This window comes from Hippocampus comes, unplaced genomic scaffold (genome assembly GCF_001891065.2).
Source record: "Hippocampus comes isolate QL1 unplaced genomic scaffold, H_comes_QL1_v1.1 scaffold221, whole genome shotgun sequence".
Taxonomy (NCBI): domain Eukaryota; kingdom Metazoa; phylum Chordata; class Actinopteri; order Syngnathiformes; family Syngnathidae; genus Hippocampus; species Hippocampus comes.
In genome coordinates this window covers 396,602-409,840 of record NW_017806070.1, presented here as the reverse complement: position 1 = coordinate 409,840, position 13,239 = coordinate 396,602, and the positions used below count along the sequence as shown (strand labels likewise).

The 13,239-nt window shown below is 43.0% G+C and overlaps 15 non-coding genes across 15 annotated transcripts; 1 reads left to right on the top strand and 14 right to left on the bottom strand.

The window, feature by feature from the left end:
• Positions 1 to 971: 971 nt before the first annotated feature.
• On the bottom strand, positions 972 to 1,044 carry trnav-cac (transfer RNA valine (anticodon CAC)). Its single transcript has one exon. It is a non-coding gene; the product is annotated as a tRNA-Val (tRNA).
• A 634-nt stretch (positions 1,045 to 1,678) lies between these two features.
• trnaf-aaa (transfer RNA phenylalanine (anticodon AAA)) lies at positions 1,679 to 1,751 on the bottom strand. The gene has a single exon. It is a non-coding gene; the product is annotated as a tRNA-Phe (tRNA).
• A 1,041-nt stretch (positions 1,752 to 2,792) lies between these two features.
• On the bottom strand, positions 2,793 to 2,865 carry trnav-uac (transfer RNA valine (anticodon UAC)). Its single transcript has one exon. It is a non-coding gene; the product is annotated as a tRNA-Val (tRNA).
• A 313-nt stretch (positions 2,866 to 3,178) lies between these two features.
• Positions 3,179 to 3,251, bottom strand: trnaf-aaa (transfer RNA phenylalanine (anticodon AAA)). Its single transcript has one exon. It is a non-coding gene; the product is annotated as a tRNA-Phe (tRNA).
• Positions 3,252 to 3,546: 295 nt separating this feature from the next.
• trnav-cac (transfer RNA valine (anticodon CAC)) lies at positions 3,547 to 3,619 on the bottom strand. Its single transcript has one exon. It is a non-coding gene; the product is annotated as a tRNA-Val (tRNA).
• Positions 3,620 to 3,974: 355 nt separating this feature from the next.
• trnav-cac (transfer RNA valine (anticodon CAC)) lies at positions 3,975 to 4,047 on the bottom strand. The gene has a single exon. It is a non-coding gene; the product is annotated as a tRNA-Val (tRNA).
• A 419-nt stretch (positions 4,048 to 4,466) lies between these two features.
• On the top strand, positions 4,467 to 4,538 carry trnan-guu (transfer RNA asparagine (anticodon GUU)). Its single transcript has one exon. It is a non-coding gene; the product is annotated as a tRNA-Asn (tRNA).
• A 62-nt stretch (positions 4,539 to 4,600) lies between these two features.
• On the bottom strand, positions 4,601 to 4,673 carry trnav-aac (transfer RNA valine (anticodon AAC)). Its single transcript has one exon. It is a non-coding gene; the product is annotated as a tRNA-Val (tRNA).
• A 232-nt stretch (positions 4,674 to 4,905) lies between these two features.
• trnav-uac (transfer RNA valine (anticodon UAC)) lies at positions 4,906 to 4,978 on the bottom strand. The gene has a single exon. It is a non-coding gene; the product is annotated as a tRNA-Val (tRNA).
• A 535-nt stretch (positions 4,979 to 5,513) lies between these two features.
• On the bottom strand, positions 5,514 to 5,586 carry trnag-ccc (transfer RNA glycine (anticodon CCC)). Its single transcript has one exon. It is a non-coding gene; the product is annotated as a tRNA-Gly (tRNA).
• A 230-nt stretch (positions 5,587 to 5,816) lies between these two features.
• On the bottom strand, positions 5,817 to 5,889 carry trnav-cac (transfer RNA valine (anticodon CAC)). Its single transcript has one exon. It is a non-coding gene; the product is annotated as a tRNA-Val (tRNA).
• Positions 5,890 to 6,118: 229 nt separating this feature from the next.
• On the bottom strand, positions 6,119 to 6,191 carry trnav-cac (transfer RNA valine (anticodon CAC)). Its single transcript has one exon. It is a non-coding gene; the product is annotated as a tRNA-Val (tRNA).
• Positions 6,192 to 6,423: 232 nt separating this feature from the next.
• On the bottom strand, positions 6,424 to 6,496 carry trnav-cac (transfer RNA valine (anticodon CAC)). Its single transcript has one exon. It is a non-coding gene; the product is annotated as a tRNA-Val (tRNA).
• Positions 6,497 to 6,735: 239 nt separating this feature from the next.
• Positions 6,736 to 6,808, bottom strand: trnav-cac (transfer RNA valine (anticodon CAC)). Its single transcript has one exon. It is a non-coding gene; the product is annotated as a tRNA-Val (tRNA).
• Positions 6,809 to 7,387: 579 nt separating this feature from the next.
• On the bottom strand, positions 7,388 to 7,460 carry trnav-uac (transfer RNA valine (anticodon UAC)). Its single transcript has one exon. It is a non-coding gene; the product is annotated as a tRNA-Val (tRNA).
• Between the last annotated feature and the right edge of the window lie 5,779 nt (positions 7,461 to 13,239).

Below are 13,239 nucleotides of genomic sequence, written 5' to 3'. Positions count from 1 at the left end.
ATGGTGATGGACTGGAGGAGGAAGAGAGCAGAACCCTCCCCACTACAGATGGGCGGTGTCTGTGTGGAGAAGGTCTCGACGTTCAAGTTCCTGGGTGTGCATGTAACGGACGACCTCAAATGGCATGCAAACACAGATGCTTTGGTCGGGAAAGCGCAACAGAGGCTGCACTTCTTAAGATTGCTGAACAAATGCCAGACGGGCTCACACCTGCTACACACTTTCTACCGCTCCACAGTGGAGAGCGTATTGACGTACGGCATCACAGCGTGGTATGCTGGCTGTACGGCTAAGGACAGGGATGCTCTGCAAGGAGTCATAAAGGCGGCACAAAAAATCATCGGCTGCCCCCTGCCAACCCTGGATGACATCGCTAACTCAAGAGGGCTACAAAGGGCAAAGAAAATCCTGACTGATCCATCCCACCCTGGCAGGTGCCTCTTCAACCTCCTGCCCCTGGGCAGGAAATATAGAGTCATGAGAAGAAGGGACAAACAGACACAGAAACACTTTTTATCCCTGGGCAGTCAGGCTGCTGAATCTCAATTCCTCAAATCGTGTGCATGTAAATGTGTAGGCCTGTGGGTGTGCAATTTTACTTAATACCTCATGATATCTCTGACTGTATTTCAATTAGTCCGAAATAGTCCACATACTGTCATGTTAATCCCTGATTCATATCATTTTGTAAGACAACTTGGACTGTACCTTAACTCGTGCCGAATATCGAACATATTCTTATCACAATTTAAAACAAAAAAAATCCATTCCATAACTCAGACTATCAATTTTTAACGTGTGCATGTGATTGTGTGTGGGTCTAGGGGAGTGCAATGTATTTATAATTTTTTTTATATTTTTATATTTCGCGACGCACTTGGGGGTGGAGGCTCCTGCAGAATTTCGTTGTAACAAGTGTGCAATGACAATAAAGTATTCATTCATTCATTCATTCAAAAAGGAGCAGGGATTGTTTCCACCCAGTTTTGAACTTGGGACCTTTCGTGTGTGAGACGAATATGATAACCACTACACTATGGAAACAGGTGACATCACAGTTTTTTATATCGGGGCTGTAAACCGAGCTAGCTGATAGCAGGAACGGTGTTTTATCGGGATGACCTCCTTTTATGCCTGTGTTCCTCATTAGTATAGTGGACAGCGTCTCCGCCTGTCATACAGAAGACCGGGGTTCGATTCCCTGAGGCGGAGTATTATCGGGAAGATCTCCTTTTAAGCCTGTGTTCCTCGTGAGTATTGTGGACAGTATCTCCGCCTGTCATAGATCGGGGTTCGATTCCCTGAGGCAGAGTAGTTGTAATTTTAATCATTTTGGTGATGCAGTTTTTCAGAGCAAATTAAAAAGGAGCAGGGATTGTTTCCACCCAGTTTCGAACTGGGGACCGTTCGTGTGTGAGACGAATGTGACAACCACTCCCCTATGGAAACATATGACACCATGGTTTTTCAAATCAGGGCTGTCAACCCAGCTAACTGACAGCAGGGACGGCATTTTGGAGGGCACAGCTCCTTTGAACCCTGTATTCCTCGTTAGTATAGTGGACAGTACCTCCGTCTGTCTCGTGGAAGACCGGGATTCGATTCCCTGACAGGCAGTTGTAATTTTAATCATTTTGGTGATGCAGTTTTTCAGAGCAAATTAAAAAGGAGCAGGGATTGTTTCCACCCAGTTTCGAACTGGGGACCTTTCGCGTTTTAGACGAATGTGATAACCACTACACTATGGAAACAGGAGATACCACCGTCTTTCATTTCAGGGCTGTCATCCCAGCTTACTGCTAGCAGGGATTGTGTTTTTGGACAGTATCTCCGCCTGTCATAGATCGGGGTTCGATTATTCCCTGACAGGGAGTTGTAATTTTAATCATTTTGGTGATGCAGTTTTTCAGAGCAAATTAAAAAGGAGCAGGGATTGTTTCCACCCAGTTTCGAACTGGGGACCGTTCGTGTGTTAGAAGAACGTGATAACCACTACACTGTGGAAACAGGTGAGATCACACTTTTTTATTTCGGGGCTGTCAACCTAGCTAATTGATAGCGGGGACGGCGTTTTGGAGGGCACAGCTCATTTTAGCCTGTGTTCCTCATTAGTATCGTGGACAGTATCTCCTCCTGTCACGCGGCCTTTTAAGCCTGTGTTCCTCGTTAGTATAGTGGACCGTATCTCCACCTGTTGCGCGGAACACCGGGTTTCGATTCCCTGATGGGGATGTGTTGTAATTTTAATCAGTTTCACGAAATGGGGACCTTTCGTATGTTAGACAAATGTGACAACCACTACACTATGGAAACAGGAGATACCACCGCCTTTCATTTCAGGGCTGTCATCCCAGCTTACTGATAGGAGAGATGGTGTTTTAGCGCAAGGATCTCCTTTTAAGCCTGTGTTTCTTGTTAGTATAGTGGACAGTATCTCCGCCTGTTGCGCGGAAGACCGGGTTTCGATTCCCTGATGGGGATGTGTTGTAATTTTAATCAGTTTCAAACTGGGGACCTTTCGCGTGTTAGACGAATGTGATAACCACTACACTATGGAAACATATGAAACCATGGTTTTTCAAATCAGGGCTGTCAACCCAGCTAAATGACAACGGAGACGGCATTTTGGAGGGCGCAGCTCCTTTTAACCCTGTATTCCTCGTTAGTCGAGTGGACAGTATCTTCGCCTGTCACGCGGAAGACCGGGTTTCGATTCCCTGATGGGGATGTGTTGCAATTTTCATCATTTTGGTGATGCAATTTTTCACAGCAAATGAAAAAGGAGTCAAGATTGTTTCCACCCAGTTTCGAACTGGGGACATTTCGTGTGTAAGACGAACGTGATAACCACTACACTATGGATACAGGTGACATCGCAGTTTTTATGTCGGGCCTGTAAACCTAGCTAACTGATAGCAGGGACTGCTGGAGGGTATAGCTCCTTTTATACCTGTGTTCCTCGTTAGTAGAGTGTCGAGTATCAACCTAGCTAACTGATAGCAGGGACTGTTTTGGAGGGCACAGCTGCTTTCAAGACTGTATTTCTTGTTAGTATATTGGGCAGTATCTCCGTCTGTCACGCGGAAGACCGCGGTTAGATTCCCTGACGGGGAGTCGTTGCAATTTTAATAATTTTGATGATGCAGTTTTTCAAAGCAAATTAAAAAGGGGCAGGGATTGTTTCCACCCAGTTTCGAACTGGGGACCTTTCGCGTTTTAGACAAATGTGATAACCACTACGCTATGGAAACATATGACACCACTGTTTTTTCAAATCAGGGCTGTCAACCCAGCTAACTGACAGCAGGAAAGGCATTTTGGACGGGTCTTTTCAAATCAGGGCTGTCAACCCAGCTAACTAACTGTAGGGACGGCATTTTGGTCTGCACAGCTCCTTTGAACCCTGTGTTAGTCGAGTGGACAGTATCTTCGCCTGTCACGCGGAAGACCGGGGTTTGATTCCATCATGGGTGGTTGTGGTTTTAATCAATTTGGTGATCCAGTTTTTCAGAGCAAATTAAAAAAAAATTAAAAAGGAGCAGGGATTGTTTCCACCCAGTTTTGAACTGGGGACCTTTCGTGTGTGAGACGAACGTGATTAACACGACACTATGGAAACAGGTGACATCGCACTTATTTATATCAGGGCTGTCAACCTAGCTAACTGATAGCAGGGACGTTTTGCCGGGAAGATCTCCTTTCAAGACTGTGTTCCTCGTTTGTGTAGTGACAGTATCGCTGTCAGTCACGCGGAAGACCCACAGTCTTTCATATCAGGGTTGTCAACCCAGGTAACTGATAGGTACTGTTTTGGAGGGCACAGCTCCTTTGAAGCCTGTGTTCGTTGTTAGTATAGTGGGCAGTATCTCCGTCTGTCACGCGGAAGACTGGGGTTCGATTCCCTGATGGGAAGTCGTAATTTTAATCATTTTGGTGATGCAGTTTTTCAGAGCAATATAAAAAGGAGCAGGGATTGTTTCCACCCAGTTTTGAACTGGGGACCTTTCATGTGTGAGACGAACGTGATAAACACGACACTATGGAAACAGGTGACATCGCACTTATTTATATCAGGGCTGTCAACCTAGCTAACTGATAGCAGGGACGTTTTGCCGGGAAGATCTCCTTTTAAGCCTGTGTTCCTCATTTGTATCGTGACAGTATCGCTGCCAGTCACGCGGAAGACCGGGGTTCGATTCCCTGATGGGAAGTTGTTGTGATTCAAATCATCAACTCATCAGCAAGCCCTGTAGAGGCCTGAAACAATCATGAACAGTTTAATCAGGTGTGTGGCGTAGGGAGGGATCTAAAACAGGTAGGATATGGCTCTCAAGGAACCGGAATTCCCTACCACTGCACTACACTATGGAAACAGGTGAAATCACGGTCTTTTATTTCAGGGCTAACCCAGCTTACTGATAGCAGGGACTGTGTTTTGGTGGAAAGATCTCCTTTTGAGCCTGTGTTCCTCGTTAGTATAGTGGACAGTATCTCCGCCTGTTAAGCGGAAGACCGGATTTCGATTCCCTGACGGGGAGTAGTTTTTTTAAATCATTTTGGTGAGGCAGTTTTTCACAGCAAATTAAAAAAGAGTCAGGATTGTTTCCACCCAGTTTCGAACTGGGGACCGTTCGTGTGTTAGACGAACGTGATAACCACTACACTGTGGAAACATATAACACCACACGTTTTCAAATCAGGGTTGTCAACCCAGCTAACTGAGAGCAGGTACGGCATTTTGGAGGGCACAGCTCTGTTGAACCCTGTGTTCCTCGTTAGTATAGTTGACAGTATCTCCGTCTGTCACACGGAAGACAGGGGTTCGATTTCCTGACGGGGAGTCGTTGCAATTTTAATCATTTTGGTGATGCAGTTTTTCCGAGCAAATTAAAAAGGAGCAGGGATTGTTTCCACCCAGTTTCGAACTGGGGACCTTTCGTGTGTAAGACGAAAGTGATTACCACTACACTATGGAAACAGATGACAAATGAGTCCTTCATATCAGGGCTGTCAACCCAGGTAACTGACAGCAGGAACGGCATTTTGGAGGGCACAGCTCCTTTGAACCCTGTTTTCCTCGTTCGTTGAGTGGACAGTATCTTCGCCTGTCACGCGGAAGACCGGGTTTGATTCCCTGACGGATCGTTTTTGTGATTCTCATCATTATGGTGATCCAGTTTTTCACAGCAAATCAAAACGGAGTCAGGATTGTTCCCACCCAGGTACGAACTGGGGACCTTTCGTGTGTTGGACAAATGTGATAACCACTACACTATGGAAACAGGTGATACCACCGTCTTTCATTTCAGGGCAGTCATCCCAGCTTACTGATAGCAGGGACGGTGTTTTGGCGGGAAGATCTCCTTTTAAGCCTGTGTTCCTCGTTTGTATCGTGACAGTATCGCTGCCAGTCACGCGGAAGACCGGGGTTCGATTCCCTGATGGGGAGTTGTTGTTATTTTCATCATTTTGGTGATGCAGTTTGTCACAGCAAATTAAAAAGAGGGAGGGATTGTTTCCACCCAGTTTCGAACTGGGGATCTTTCGAGTGGGAGACGAATGTGATAACCACTACACTATGGAAACAGGTGAAATCACATTCTTTCATTTCAGGGATGTCAACCCAGCTAACTGATAGCTGGGACGGTGTTTTGGAGGGTACACCTCCTTTTAAGCCTATATTCCTCGTTAGTATAGTGGACAGAAACTCCACCTGTCACGCGAAAGACTGGGGTTCGATTCCCTGATGGGGTTGTCGTAATTTTCCTCATTTTTGTGATGGAATTTTTCACAGTAAATTAAAAAGGAGTCAGGATTGTTTCCACCCAGTTTCGAACTTGGGACCTTTCGTGTGTGAGACGAACGTGATAAACACTACACTCTGGAAACAGGTGACATCACAGTTGTTTTATATCAGGGCTGTCAACCTAGCTAACTTATAGGGGCGTTTTGGAGGGCACAGCTCCTTTTAAGACTGTGTTCCTCGATAGTATAGTGGACAGTATCTCCCTCTGTCACGTGGAAGACTGGTGTTTTTTATTCCCTGATGGGGAGTCGTTGTAATTTTAATCATTTTGGTGATGCACTTTTTCAGAGCAAATGAACAGGGAGCAGGGATTGTTTCCACCCAGTTTCGAACTGGGGACATTTCGTGTGTGAGACGAACGTGATAAACACGACACTATGGAAACAGGTGACATGACAGTTATTTATATCAGGGCTGTCCACCCAGCTAACTGATAGCAGGGACTGTGTTTTGGAGGGTACAGCTCCTTTTAAGCCTGTATTCCTGGTTAGTATAGTGGACAGAAACGCCACCTGTCACACCAAAGACCGGGGTTTGATTCCCTGAAGGGGAGTCGTTGTAATTTGAATCATTTTTGTGATGCAGTTTTTCAGAGCAAATTAAAAAGGAGCAGGGATTGTTTCCACCCATTTTCGAACTGGGGACCTTTCGCGTGTGAGACGAATGTGATAACCACTACACTATGGAAACAGGTGACATCGCAGTTTTTTTTTTTTTTTTTAATATCAGGGCTGTCAACCTAGCTAACTGATAGCAGGGACTGTTTTGGAGGGCACAGCTCCTTTTAAGCCTGTGTTCCTTGTTAGCGTGGAGAGTATCTCCTCCTGTCACGTGGAAGACTGGGGTTCGATTTCCTGACGGGGAGATGTTGTAATTTTAATCATTTTGGTAATGCAGTTTTTGAGAGCAAATTAAAAAGGAGCAGGGATTGTTTCCACACAGTTTCGAACTGGGGACCTTTCGTGTGTGAGACGAATGTGATAACCACTACACTATTGAAACAGGTGACATCACAGTTTTTTATATCAGGGCTGTAAACCTAACTGATAGCAGGGACTGTTTTTGCCGGGAAGATATCCTTTTAAGCCTGTGTTCTTCATTTGTATAGTGACAGTATCGCCGCCAGTCACTCGGAAGAGCGGGGTTCGATTCCCTGATGGGGAGTTGTTGTGATTTTCATCATTTTGGTGACTGGGGTTCGATTCCCTGACGGGGAGTAGTTTTACTTTTAATCATTTTGGTGATGCAGTTTTTCAGAGCAAATTAAAAAGGAGCAGGGATTGTTTCCACCCAGTTTGGAACTGGGGACCTTTCGTGTGTGAGACAAATGTGATAACCACTACACTGTGGGAACATGTGACATAACAGTTATTTATTTCAGGGCTGTCAACCTAGCTAACTGATAGCGGACGTTTTGCCGGGAAGATCTCCTTTTAAGCCTGTGTTTCTCATTTGTATCGTGACAGTATCGCCGCCAGTCACGCAGAAGAGCGGGGTTCGATTCTCTGCTGGGGAGTTGTTGTGATTATAATCTTTTTGGTGATGCAGTTTTTCATGGTAAATCAAAAAAGGAGTTGGGATTGTTTCCACCCAGTTTCGAACTGGGGACATTTCGTGTGTAAGACGAACGTGATAACCACTACACTATGGAAACAGATGACGCCACTGTTTTGGCAGGTACAGCTCCTTTTAAGGTGTGACGGATACAACGACCTGCAGGAAAACTGGTATTTGCGTAACTTAATCATAAACACAATGAACATCTTGTCTGACTGCAACACTCTCTGCTAGCTACTGTAACGTTTAAACGTGCCTTCAAAATAAGATACACATTGCATGACAAATACGACTCACCATCGCCGCATGTCATGCAGAGTGGGCTTGGTGCTTGGGAATCTCCCGTTGAGATAAGTCCGTATTATAAGTAGGGCTCCTGATACTGTCTACTAAATGTAGCCTTCTTTTTCTTGAAAGGCTTAGGCTTCTCTTCTGGCTGGGCCTTTTCCCCTTCCCAAAAACGTTTGTTTTTTTTCTAATTTTGCTAGCTTCTGGGTTTCATTTTAACGGTAACCTGTCACGTGACCGAGAAGCACGCCTTGACCTGCATCAGGAGTGACATTCTGGAGACGGATGTAACAGAGAATCGGGTACATTTTTCTTCCAAATAAAATATCTTTGAGATTCTGAAATAAATAAAACGGAAGTAATGTAAGGGAGTTCGGGACCACTGGCCTCAAGGATATTCTCATGATGAAACGTGGGAATGAATCCAACACCTTGCGAGAGGAATGAAAATTTGGAACTCCAAAAATGTTCTTGCAAGTCTGACAGCAACTCTGGGAGGCAATTCTTGTGTGATGAAATGAGATACCATCAGAAAATATACATGGGCTTTTAATTTCAAAGGAGGAGAGAGAGCTATTGAGGTTATATCAAAGCGGGGCTCTCATGTTAACATGTAACTTAATCGACAAAGTTGTTTGAAGGTTGAAATTGAATTGCATCAAATGCAATTATATGGATATCCTAAACAGTAAAAGCACTCTTACAAGATCATATCAATTGAAAAGTGGTCTCCACTCCAGGCATCACAGTGACTGAATGTGGCTGGATTTTAATCTCAATTGACACTTTTCCCACCATATTTTCCAGACTATAAATCACAGATTTTTTTCATAGTTGTGCCTGGGGTGCGATTTATACTCTGGAGGGATTTATGTGTGAAATTATTAACACATTATTGTATCATTCCACATGTTATTTTCACATGAAACCGGAAGAGGACGCTCTAGGCCTGTGTTGATGATTTCCACATTGGCAGGAATTTAAGATAATACGATCGGTACTGAATAAAAACAACTGAGAAGAGCTGTTCAAAAACGGCACCGAAGAGCAAATCATATTCTGCAGATTACAATTTGGAAGTAATGAATTATGTAGCCGAAAAACAGTTGAGTTGAGAGAGAGTTGATAAAAAGGTAATCGAGCAGCAGGAAGAAAGTTTGGACGATCCTGTCAGGATTCAGAAAGGCTGGAATAATTGGAACCGCAACTGACGATGACTAAGCGACACAGAAGAAAAAGCGCCGCATTTTCCACCTGCGGAGTTGTTTAAAAGTGACAGCGAGGGTGAAGATTTCATTGAATTTGGTGATTTGGAGTGATACCAGTGGTTTGATAAACTTCTCCCATGTTCTTTATGCTCTAGTTATCTGAATAACTCTTTATATGTTCTGAACATACGAGCATGTAACGTGAGCATATACACTTGTTCAGCCTGTTGTTCTGTTTTATTTTTATTTTTAATTGCCTTTCAAGATGTGTCTGTTGTTGGTGTTGGATTTTATCAAATGCATTTCCCCACACAGTGGGACTTATACTCACCCTGGTGCAACTTAGATATGTTGTTTTGTTCTTTCTTATGCATTTTATGTGTGGTGGGACTTATACCCAGGAGCTACTAGTTCGGAAAATACGGGAATTGAGTTTTCCATGTGTCCAAAACTTAGCCCATAGATCTGATTATTGGTCTTCAAGGTTGGTTTGCTTCCAAGGTTAAATGATTAACTAATAATTGTCTTGATCTTGTCTGAATTCTTCAGTTCCCCAAATTCAGAACAATTCCGGAGCTCACACTTTCCTAAAAAGAAACGAAAATGTTGAAACTGTCCATGTTTTATTTTAAATATAACTAAATCCGTTACTTTTTCACAAAAAATAATTGGCTAGTGTTGGCGTTTTTCCCCTGACCGTACCCACTGTGAACCAAATCATGACCAAGAAAAATACTGTCTGTGATACTGTCCACTATATTATCGAGGAATGCCAACCCTGAAAAAGCCCTACCCACTAAAGCGCCGTAATTACTCTCATTTAGGAGGCTTGTCAGCCCTAATATGAATGATCACGGAGCTATCTGTTTCCGTAGTGTAGTGGTTAACACATTCATGACACACGAATGGCCCTCAATTTGACACTGGGTGAAAGCAATCTCTCCTCCCTCTATGAGTTGTTATGAAAAAATGCATCACGAAAACAATGATATTTCCAAATATCAATTCGCTGTCTGGGAATCGAAGCCCAGTCTTCCACGAAAGGCTGACATACTGAGATACTGTCCACAATACCCACCAAAGCACAGCCAATGCTATCAAGTGCAGTATCCCTGATATGAAAAACCATGGTGTCATCTATCTCCATAGTGTTGTGGTGATAACGTTCGTCTCACACGCAAAAGGTGCCCATTACAAAATTGGGTGGGAAGAATCCCGACCCCTTTTTGATTTGCAATGAAAAACTGGTCTTCCGCGTCACAGGCTGAGATACTGTCCACGATACTAACGAGGCACACCCACGCTATATCTGCCAGAGTACGGCAATGCTCTTAATAAGGCATCTTGATAGCCCTGAATGGAAAGAACTCGGCGTTGGAAACAGATGAGACGATGTTCTCATCTGTTCCCATGGTGTAGTGGGCATCACATTCGTCTTACACGCGAAAGGTCCCCAGTTTTAACTGGGTGGAAACAATCGCTCCTTCCTTTATGATTTGCAAAGAAAACTGCCTCACCAAAATAGTGGTGATAACATTTGTCAAATACATGAAAGGTACCCAGTTTGAAACTGGGTGGAAACAAATTTTTCTTCCCTTTTGATTGGTGAAGAAAAATTGCATGAAGAAAATAATTAAATTCACAAAAAAAAAATAAAAAAATAAAAAAAATAATAAAAAATCCTGTCAGGGAATCGAACCCCAATCTTCCGCGTGATAGGCGAAGATGCTGAACACGAAACTCACGAGGAACGCCCAACCGAAGCATGCCCTTCCCGCCAGAGCGAGCAGTTAGGCGGCTTCCCTGATGGGAAAGACTACAGCAGCATCTGAATGGCAGCGCCACCGCGGAGGCGTTTTCGACGCTTGTCACGTGAAAGTCCGGGAGCCACATTGAACCAGCCAAAGAGCCGCATGCGGCTCGCGAGCCACGGCTTGGGCACCCCTGATGTAGTTGTTATCACATTTGTCTCACACAAGAAAGGTCCCCAGTTCGAAACTGGGTGTAAACAATCTTTCTTTTCTTTTTGATATGCTTTGAAAAACTGCATCACCAAAACTTAAAATTGACAAAAAATAACTTACCATGGGGGAATTTAACTCCGATCTGACGGAGATAGTCTTCATTATACATCCAAGATAGCGCTGTAGTTGGCAGCTGTCGGCAACAGCTCCTCAAGAGCTTTGTTTTATGTTGTTTTTGTCTTTTGTTTTGTCATATGGTGTTTGTTGTCCTTCGTGTGGATGCAATGTGGATTTTTTCAGCATTTTGGCCACAATATTCGTCGAAGGAGTGGTTGTTGCTGGCTTGGTGGTTCCGCCTTCTCTGCAGCACGCGTGTAACAGCACTGATTTTGATTAGAAGGGATGTTGGAACTGTTTGACTGTCACCGCTGGACAGCCCTGGGGCCCTTGTTTTTTTTTTTATGCGCCTGTAATGGGGAGCATTTTTCCACAGCCCCGTTTTGTTCAGCGGGGAATGGGTTAACAAAAAATAACAATATAATAGAACACAACACAAAACATTTGACACTGACATATGCAATCCTGACCACTTTTCCTGCATCCGGTCCAGGGTGTAGCCTGCCTCTCACCCTCAGTCAGTTCGAATAGCATCCATCTCCCCATGACCCAACAGAATAAGTAGCATAGAAATGGCTGAGTGGGAGTACTAGTAATGGTTTAATTAAATAGTTAACATATACAGTATAAATATAAAAGAAAGATGAGTTGCCAGTAATAAAACATATCAATAAATTGTATTGTCACCCAAGACGCTAAAGTGTCCCCAGGTGTGATTGTGAGCGTGACCAGTTGTTCATTTTTTTGTGCCCTGGGATTGGCTTGTGACCAGTTCTGGGTGTACCGAGCTGGGATAGGACATCTCATCTTGGATAGGCTACAGCACGCCTGCAAGCCTTGTGAGAAAGAGTGGTATATATATATATATATATATATATATATCCTACTTTGTCTTACTCTGTAATTACCAATGATTCATCTATAATTACCTAGCCTTTTTTCCTTGAAACATTTATCCAGTTCATGATCTGAGTGCGGACAAAATCCCATACAGTGCCTATCCCCTGAGTGAACACAAAATTTCAAGGCAACAAACTTGGAATTTGGGAAGTTTGGCAATTCAACTTATTATTTTTTATATACCACTTTTGCTGTTGTGAAAATTGGCTTTCCTGCATTTGACAAATAAATACAAGTTTATACACAACTGTTGTCCCTTGTACTGACCCGCCAAAGTTAAAGAAACAAGCAAAAACAACTCAGCAATTTGTTTTGGATCAAACAACTTGGTTGCTTTGTTGTGCTAACATTGTTTCCATAAATGTTAACAATTCATGTTTTAAAGTTGCTCCAATTTAAGTTTTTTTTTTTTTTTTTTTTTTTTTTTAATGCAAAAAAGGGTAATCCAAGGTAAAAACATGACTGACACATACAGGAAGAGACAGGCAATAATTCACAATCAGATCACACCCTTGAGCAATTTAATAATTGATTAGAGGCATCTAAATCCACGGTGCAATATTTGGAATTGTGGGAGGAACTCGAAGTACTCGCGACAAATCCCATGTAGGCACAATGACAGTGGCGGGCCGTGCATTTCAACCTTAGGCCTTCAGTGACATCACATATTATGAACACAATACTGTATAGGCTTGTCAAGCAGCACTTAATTTCAGGAGCATTTAAAACCATCAAGTATGCATTCACAATTAAGAGCAGGACACAATATAGGCTTGTCAAGCAGCACTTAATTTCAGGAGCATTTAAAACCATCAAGTATGTATTCCCAATTAAGAGCAGGAAACACTACATTTACAGATAGTCAAAAATAAAAAGATGATTTAAAAATACGAAATAAAATGCCACCCAAATTACGCTGTGTGATCTTAAACAAGTCGGTCCAATAAATTGCGCAATGTCGCAGTTTCACATAAGACACCAACCAAACAATAACAAAACAAACTGTTCTTTGAAAATAAAGTAAACAGATCATTTGCATTTTGAAAATCGACGATACAACAGCAAATAACCGACATAACTGACTAAATAATAACTGACGAACAGCTGAGATTGAACGAACTTTCGTGCACGAAGGTGACTACAATGCGCCATTATAAATTGCAGGTGAGCAGATTTATTTGATACATGTTTGTATCTTTGTCATTTTATTTCGTTACCATGAATTTAATTCTAACGAAATAAAATGACAAGAAGAAATGTAAAATAAAATTCATTGACTCACCAGTGTAGTTCTCACAGCGTCTGCTTATTTGAAAATAAAGTCGATCCTCCTTTTTTATCTCAGGAACACTTCAGTGGCTCTGTTGCACAGTTTTCAGGTCCATTAGCAAGTCCTTTT